At 50.6% G+C, this 8,976-nt stretch overlaps 1 long non-coding RNA gene across 1 annotated transcript; it reads left to right on the top strand.

The window, feature by feature from the left end:
* The first annotated feature begins 1,971 nt into the window (after window positions 1-1,971).
* Window positions 1,972-8,296, top strand: LOC132246510 (uncharacterized). Its single transcript, XR_009457836.1, has 3 exons — window positions 1,972-2,518; window positions 3,875-6,603; window positions 8,150-8,296. It is a non-coding gene; the product is annotated as an uncharacterized LOC132246510 (long non-coding RNA).
* The last annotated feature ends 680 nt before the right edge of the window (window positions 8,297-8,976 follow it).

Here is an 8,976-nt window from a genome sequence, read left to right as displayed (position 1 = left end):
CCTTCCCAGGGCTGCCCTCACTCTTGCTCTGCCCGAGCTCAGAGCGAGCCAGCGCCCGGCTCCCCTGCTCTGCTCTGGGGGTCACTGGGGGCCTTGCAGGGTGGCCGGGGGGCAATGGGTATTTCACCCCCAACCTGCTCCAAGGATCACAAGAAGCCTGAATTCTCCATCTGGAGATGCCCCAGGGCCAGGTCTTAGCAGGAGCCCTGCCCAGAGACCCCTTCAGAGTAGGTCCAGTTGCTGAGCACCGCTGGACCTTTCTCCAAGGAGACCGATGCTCCGAGGAAGATGTCTGGATGGTGGGCCGGGAGAAGCAGGTCCCCGATGCAGCCGGGATGGAGAGGATGCCCGCTACTCACCATGGCGCTCTCCTTAGCAGGCTTGCTGCCCTGCTGTGCCTGCCACGCCGTCCCTGCCAGGGGGACGCCTAAGCCCCTGGTCGCTGGTGAGGCTTCGGTTCAGCACCCACTGACTCAAGGCTGCTGGGATGTGAAGTGCCCAACTGCTCCCCTCCAAATACCCACAGAGGCTCCAAATCCTGCCCTCCCTGCTCAGTCCCCCCACCCTGCTGCCACACGGCCCGTCCTCTGTGGCACGGCGCTGAGCCGGAGGCTTGTTTGTGCCTGTCAGGTAGGAGCAGCCTGGCAAGGAGCTCCCCTGGGCAAAGCTGTGCAGAACGAGGACGAGGACGGGCATGCCTGCCACACCGCTCTCCTACCTGCCCCTGGGACTCTGCAGGGATGCTAGCTTCCCCCTCCATCCCTTCCTTGCACCAGCCAAACCTAGCACTGAAACAGCATAAGGATGCATAGCCCTCACCGCAGATACCCTGTCCCCTTGCTGCCCTGGTGCAACCTCCCTCTCCCCCCGTCCCTGCAGGTGTCCTTGCAGCTTGGGATCCTGATTGCTGTCTGCTTGCTCCTGCCCTGCAAGGTGGATCCCAGCTGAATTTGTGCCCAGGAGGCAGAGGGAGGCAGGACAGCCACTCATGGGGCAGAGGGGCTTAGCTCAGCCCCTGAATTGCAGGATGAGAGCCCATAACATCGTTGCATAGCTGACAGCCGGATGGCTCCCACTGACAGCCAAGGATGGGCAGAGCCCTGCAGCCCTCAGCACCTCTCAGCACCACTGCAGAGCCAACCACGCCCCAATCCAGCTCCTGACACCCGTGGGGCCTGGCTGCGTTGGGCTCCAAGACACACAACCGCCCGGCAGACTTGTCCGTGGCCTGCTAAGCAGCAGCGCTGACCCCACGCACCCTAAAGAGGGGCACTGGCCCCTTGCACCCTAAGGAGGCACGCCAACGCCACGCACCCTAAGGAGGCACACCGACCCCCTGCACCCTAAGGAGGCACACCGACCCCCTGTACCCTAAAGAGCAGCACTGACCCCATGCACCGTAAGCAGCACACCCACCCCATGCACCCCAAGGAGTGGTGCCAACCCCATGCACACTAAGCAGCCATGCCCACCCCATGCACTGGAAGGAGCAGCGCCGAGCCCATGCACCCAAGGAGCCAGGACCAGGCAGCACGAGCCCGTCCCTCTCTCCCCTGCCTGCGCTGCTGGCGCTCCTGCCCGGTGGGCAGCCGGGGCAGCTGCAGCAGGTACCCCAGGTCAGTGCTTCCCGCCCGCTGCCCGCCTGCTAATGTTGTGCTCCCCGGCCTCGATCTTCCTGCTGTGAAATGGGCCCGTGTGCCCCGTGAGGGGGCGGGGCCTGGAGCATGGGCAGGGGGAAGGGGCGGGGTTGCTGGGCCATGGGGATTGGGTGGGGGCGGGGCTTGGTGATTGTTGGGCGCCGGGTGTTGACCATTGGGTGGGGCGGGGGCGGGGCTTGGCGACCGTTGGGCGCGGGGCGTTGACCGTTGGGCGCGGGGCGTTGACCGTTGGGCGGGGGCGGGGCTGGAGGCAGAGGGCCGCTGCGCGCGCTGCTGCTGCTGCTGTTGCTGGGGTGGGGCGAGAACTGGGGAATAATTTTGGGGACGGGACAGCGAATGAAAATGAAGGGAGGAGCCAGGCAGGGAAATCGGCTTACAAAGACTACTGAATTGAGATCCGGATATCAGGCCTCTTGTACCTCCTGGATTAGTCGTCTGCAGCAAACTGCAGAGTGACTGCACAAGAGGGAAGGACACTGCCCAGTCAGCGTCCACTGTTAAAATATTCTGCTTTCCCAGCTTGTGACTCTCACGGTTTCTGAGACTTCGGGTCTCTCTTCCCGAGGCGACGGTGCAGGGACGGTAGAAGCAAGGGGTGGCCAGGCACTCATGCACTACCGCTCGCCAAGAAAGTGCACATTGTCGCCCTGAGGTAGCCCAGGGGTCCGGGCTTGGGGCACGCACGTAGGATGCCTGCCATGGATTTGGGAGTGTCTGCAGGCCCGGGCTGAGGAGTCTGGGCAGGAGAGTACTTGCAGGCAGTCGAGCCGCACAGACTCGTACGGTCGAGTCCTGCTTCTTCATCAGGATTCGGAGCCGATTTGACCTGAGAGACCAGCAGTGTATAAACCTTGTCTCAGGTGCGTGGGATTGCTGGACGGGGAGGATTCGTCCCAATCTTGAGCAAACAGTGATTCAGCTCTGTAGTGAAGTCCAAGGGCTCTTGATCAGGACGGTGACTTCTGCACAAATCATTTTTAGATCTGTATAAACTGGAAGGGCATTTCCCCGCTACAACAAAGGCCAGATCCTTTTATGTTCAGACTTTCTTAAAGCTTGTTTTATATTCCTGCTACGTACAATTTCAAGGTTAAAACTAATTATTTTAAGCATTAAAAAAGATGCATCTTTAGTTTTCAACTTTCCCTCTGCAAGAAAATCAAAATCTGTGGTTTTTATTTTGATTCTGAAAAAAGCCAAATTTTGAGTTCTTTAAATCTTTCATAAAACGAAACTTCTGTGGGATGCATAGCTGTACTTAAGGAGAACTGACCTCATTTTCGATGCTGAAGTCAGTGCCTAAGATTGCCTTACAATCCTACAACTATGGAGTAAGATGGTTATGTGGGGTCATATCCCTTCCAAGCACATTTCTATTCTGGATGAGTATTGTTCCATGCTTATACTTGGGACACGTTTGATGTAGCGCGTAGTAAGTATTTTCCTTGTGACTGCTCAGAAAACTTTGTAACTCATAGTTTTGCTTATTACGATCAAAATAAAATGAGGTAGAAAGTTTTCTGAGCAGTCAGGCAGTAATGCTTGCTACGATCTAAATGAAACATGTCCTAAGTGCCGGAGCCTTTGAAGACTGCTGTACGCTGTAGTGTTGTCAGTCCCAGGCCCTGCAGCACAAACAGCTAGTTGTTGGTGCTGGCCTCCTTACCACATCAGAGTCTCCTGACTGTATTATCCCCGGGGCAGTCAGACATTAGCTCAACGCATGTTAGATTGCACTATCTGGAGAACCTCCTTCGTTATTCTGTGATGGCCCTTAGCACGTGTTTTACTGCTTGACATCTCAGACACTAGTGTTTGAAGTGCAGTTAACATGCCCCAAGTATAGTGTATGACAAAGCCCATAGGCTTCATGATTAACTGAACAATAAAAATCACTTTAACATCCCACAACTTTATACCTATGTGGTTACCATGTGTGGGGTCCTGTTTCTTTTATAACTCGAATCGCAGACTGTAAAATTTTAATGTTAACACATTCTTAATCAAGCTTTTAGATTTGTCTGTTTTGGGGCTCCTTGTCAACTGTGGTGTCTTTTGTAGCCAGGGTTCCAGATAAGAGAAGAAAGATATGCTCTGAACACAGACTGATTGAATATTGCCAATTTTATTTTTGTTTGATGAAAGGTAGGAATTGCTTTGCCCAAAAGTTTTAAAAAAATATTAAATTGTATGTTTTTGTGTCTTGTCTGCTACAGGCGGAGGAGTCCTATTTAATCAAAATAGCAGGAAGTCATCATATTGTTCATCTACAACAAAAAATGCAAGTGCTTTCTTTCAACCTTTCCTTTCTTTTTGTAGAAAGCATAAGTGCGCATGGCAAGTTGGAGAAACGAAAACAAGAAATCTGTCCCAAGTGACTTACAGTTTGTTACCCCAAAGTGGTGACCATTCAGTGTTTAGAAAGACACAGACTTCAGCCTGTCTGTGACCAGGACCTTTTCTGCAATCTAACAGAATTAAGGTACAGCTTCAGTTCCCTCAGTGGTCGCCGCTCAGGTCAGAAAAGAGGCGAAAGACAGATCTACAGCCTGCCCTTTTATTGTTCACACCCCAGAATTCAAAGAATATACACTTTTTTCAGTGCCTATCTAGCTATGTAAAATAGTGCAATATAGATTCTCACCTTTATCAGCTGGGGATATTTGGGGAGCGGAAGTGGGGTAGCAGCTTGCCGACGTGCAGCGTGTCATCTTCATTTGTGGAATTCTCCAATTTTCCTTCCAGCTCACATCCTATATTTACAGGGAGCTTATTTTAATGTTTTAATAAACATTAAAACATTCATTCAGATTTCTTTGTTTCACTGAAACTTTAGCACCTGGAATGACACCAGTCCTCTGGTGGATGGAGAAGATGTCAGTTAGCTGGGATTGATGTCCTTGTGAAGTTACAACTCCGCAGCAGAGGATTTCTTATCTCCTCCTTTGCTATCACTGTTTGCAAACCCCCTGTTTTCTTTTTGCCTTTGTTCATGGGCTTCACTGACCAGGCTGCTTTGTTTCTAAAGTTTATCTAAGACATTTAAAATAAATGCCTCTATTATAGCAAAGCCACTGGTATATTGAGTGCTCTTGGTTCTAACAGTCATTCCTACTAACATTATCAAACTAAAGGTGTGATATATTGCTTTTCAATGATCTGTTGTAAGCCTTCCTTACTATTATGTCATCTTTGTGACTCTTTGCTCTAGTTTTCTCTGGACGTATTAATTGCTTTCTTTCATTGACCAGGCTAGTTGTCATGTCTGCAAAAGTTCACTCCTGCTTAAGCTTCAGTTCTGTAGCTTGGTACAGGCCTCTTGAAAATGGCCCAGACTGGCAACAAGTGATTATACATTTTCACTGAGCATGCTGTGGTCATTTAACAAGAACACAGTATTCTTGTAATAGGATCCTACCAGGGGTCAGTAGGCTGGATCTGGCCTGTGCAGCAACTGGATCTGGATCTGGCCCACAGAATCCCAGGGCTTTGTTTGTGCCAAGCCTGTGCCTGCACTGGGGCCAGGCAACTTCCAGCTACCCTCTTGCCACTGCTACTTTTGACGCTTTCCCAGACCATAGAAAAGAACATTTTCAGTCTAGTTTTTGAATCTCAGTGAAACAAAAAAATTGAGACTGGAGTGTGCAGTGAAATATGAAAGTTTGCATATGGTACAAAATTATTCTGGGTAATCAGTTCCCAAGCAGATGGCGAGCTGATGTCTGTGGTGTCTATGCTCAAGTTCTTGCTGGTCCAGTCCTGTGCCCCAAGGCTCACGTTGAAGTCCTCATGGGGCGCATCTACCCAAGACGCTTACTGCACATTAGCCTAATAACACTGCGCAATAGCGCATCACAGCACAAACCGTGCTAATCACCTACTGCACCTACTGTGCTATGAGGCTAATGCGCAGTAAGCATCACTAAATAACCGTGCGCTGGCACTACTGCACAGTAACTCCAGGTACTGAGCATTTAGTCAGTACTTTATTAAGCAAGTACTACAATAAATGCACAGTATCTAAGTCGTGCACATGGACATATAAACATGAGCGCTGAGGACCAGGCACTCGTGAGGACTCAGGGTGCTGAGGTAGTGGGTTCTTGCTGATCAGCGCTGTGAGTGGGGGTGCCGACCTTAGCCAGGTTCAAGATAGCCCCTGCGTTTGGGCCCAGAGATGGGCCAGGCAGCCAGCACCGCCTCAGCCATTTGCAGGATTTCCATCTGCAGCCCTGGGGAGAACAGGGTTGCCCCATCCTGTCTCTGTGGGGTGGCTGAAGTAGACCCTGTCCCCCAACTCCAGCTGCCACCTGGCTTCAGTTGTGGGGTCATGTAAGTTTTCTGCAGGAATAGTACAGAGTGCACCCCTGTCCAAATGGACCTGAGGAGACCTGTCCTGCAGCCATGGATGCTGAGGCGGTGATGGTGAGGGTCCTCAGGGCTGAGGGTTGCTGGGAGACTCAGTGGGGGCTCATGAGGGACAGTGCCAGTCGCAGGGCCAGCAGCAACTGCATTCTTCTTCTGCAGATGAGACGGTGTTGTGAAAGCGGTGGGCCTGCTGGAAATCTCTGCCATTCTGCCTCCTGGGCCCCTTGCCCTCCCTCCCCAGAGCCTTCCTTCCTGGCACAAGGATCTGGTGATAATCCCCACAGCCATCCTGGTGAGCTGCACCTTGTTTCCAGAGTGCAGCGGGTTCTCCAGACTTGGTCAGGAAATGCCACTGTTTCATCATGGATGCTGCCAGTTTGCTTAATTTTCCTTTCTGTTTTCCCTTCTGTACACGTATGGAGAATTAGAGTAAGTGTCCTGTCTTTAATAATGTGCATTTGCATTTCTAATCCATCAAATGCTTATCTTTGTTTTTAGAGAGTTCATAGCCAAGGACTTACCAGTTTTTACTTATGATGAGAAGGGAGACCTGATAACTGATAATCCATATATTCAAGTAAGTTTTTGGATGCGTACCTTGTAGGGCATGATACTGAATTGAATTAAGCCATCAGTTTTCAAAAAGGCAATGTAAAAATGTTGGATTTTTGTTGCAAATGTTTGTATTTTTTGTGGTACAGTTTTGAGCAAACCAAGTCCTGGGCTGAAGGCTGCACAGTCTAGCCCTAGGTGTGGTAAGTAATCCCGGGGACAGCAACCCTGAGGTGTAAAATACTGAATCTTAATGAAAGGACTAGTCAGATTATGAATGGAGGAAGAACAAAGGTGGCCCAGTTTTAAGGGTGCTAACCAGGGGGTTGAGAGACTGTGGTTCGTGTTTCATTTCCACCACAGGTTTCCCCCATTATATTGGCAAAAACATTTAATCCTTTTTCAGAAGTAGTCCTTAGATGCTGCTCTGTTGAGTTGCAGAGTGCCTCCCTGCGGGCACCCGGCCCATGGAGTGGAATCCAGAACAGCGATCTAGGCACCTAGGGCCAGATTTTTCTTTCCCCTGCTAGGTATCTACGTATGTAACACACGGTTGTCTTTGCCTTAAGGCTAATCAGGAAAAACAGAAAGAGTGTTCACTTACCTCTTACTTTAGTGTTTTTTCCTGGGCTTTCTGCAGCATGGACTAGGTGGATGCTAGGTGGCCTAATCCATGGCAGTGCCCAGCAGGTGGAAGGAGACCTGGGTCCCTAGTCTCCATAAGCAGTACGTGGGGAGAGCTGGATGTCTCAGAACGGTGCTGCCTAGATCCCAGGGGGAAAATGCTCAGCCGCAAGTCGTATAGGGTGTAGGACAAACCACCTTTCCCTTATGCCCCCGCTCCAAACCCCCACCCCCATGTCCTAGCCAACCATTGAAGCTGTTTGTTTTCATGGGGGTGGGGGAAGGGGGTTACAAAAAAGACTGAGATTATGGGTAGGCACAGAGGTACTTCTTAGCTGTTTTGAAAAGAACAAAGGCAGCAGCTGTTCAGGAGTGGGCACAGCCTGCAGTGGTGCACACTGGCTGAACTGCCCTGACTGACACTGAATAATGCAGGGTTAACGCTGTAGTGGTTCTGGTGTATTTGTGCAGATGATCAGGCAGATGTAACAGTGGTATGTCCCCACTTGCCTCCTAGTACAATGACAGGGGTGCCCATGATCGCTTTCTCCCTTAATTGGACGACGTTTGTGATATGTATGTTAAAATAGTTAAAAGAAAGAAAAATTAGAAGTTAAAAGGCTCATGGCTATAAATATCTAATATGTTGGGCCAAAAAGGCCCAAAAGAGGGGAAAGTGGAAATAAGTTTAACCAGGCCTCTTCCTTGACTAAGAGGAGAGAGAAAGAGAAGAAAAAAGGTGCTGATGCTGATGCTATGTGTTTTAACATGTTCTAAGATAAGGAGAAACCTTTATGCCTTGTTTTGTCTGTGTGCAGATGTTAACCTCCTCCTTTCCGCCGAAACAGAAGCTGAGAACTGTTCCCAAAACATAGTGTTTTTTTCTAAATAAGTAAACTGCTTACGTGTGACAAACGAATGATCAACATCTTTCTGTTTCTCCCCAGGTTGCTTTGCCTGAACCCTGCATCTTTTCTCGCTGTCTAAAGTATAAATATGCTTGTAAATTTGTAGAGGTCAGAGTTCCTTTGAGAACTCTCCCTGTGATCACTTGTATAGTTTTAAATAAACCTAGATGGCTCTGCCAATTCTGATACAACCACAACGCGAAGTTTGATTTCTTCCACACCAGTTGAAGTAGCGCCTGATGAACATCCAAGTCGCTAAGAGGGAGCTGCCCGAGTAAAGGACGGGGATGTGGTATATGGGAGGTCCCTTGAAGGGGCCAGCAGTGGGATGTCCCAGTCTCTCCCCGTGATGCCCTGCAGGTGCGGTTTGTGCTGGTGGGTAGTTGTAGTTCTCCCTGCAAGCTGTGAGCTTGTGAGTTGCTGAATCCTGTTCCTAATAAAGATCAAGCTGTTTGCCCCCCCGCCCCGGTCTCAGCCGAATGGTGACTTGTGGAGAGACCCCAAAGGCATGGAGGTCTGAGTGAGTGCCTCATCCCTGGGACCCATGCCATAGAGCAAGCACTATCGTTGGGCCCATCCCTGGCACTTGGTCTCATGTGAGGAGCCCACAAGTGTCCTGTTGGCGATTCGGTTGTGCCACAACTATGAGCATGCCCGTCCCTGCTCCCCCTTCCCCACGTGGAGTAACAGAGCCCAGGGAGTGGCCCCCTGAGCTGCACGAGTTCACCCCATCCCCTTGCTGGTGGCGGGGGTGAGTGTGGGGCAAGAGGACCATCAGGAAAGTCCACTCCTAGTGACCGCACCGTGCTGGGGAGCTGAGCTGTATCTGAGCAGGGGCAAGAGGAATGGGAGCTATTTCTCTCCGA

The sequence above is a fragment of the Alligator mississippiensis genome, chromosome 16 (genome assembly GCF_030867095.1).
Source record: "Alligator mississippiensis isolate rAllMis1 chromosome 16, rAllMis1, whole genome shotgun sequence".
Classification (NCBI taxonomy): domain Eukaryota; kingdom Metazoa; phylum Chordata; order Crocodylia; family Alligatoridae; genus Alligator; species Alligator mississippiensis.
This window is presented reverse-complemented; position numbering and strand designations above follow the sequence as displayed.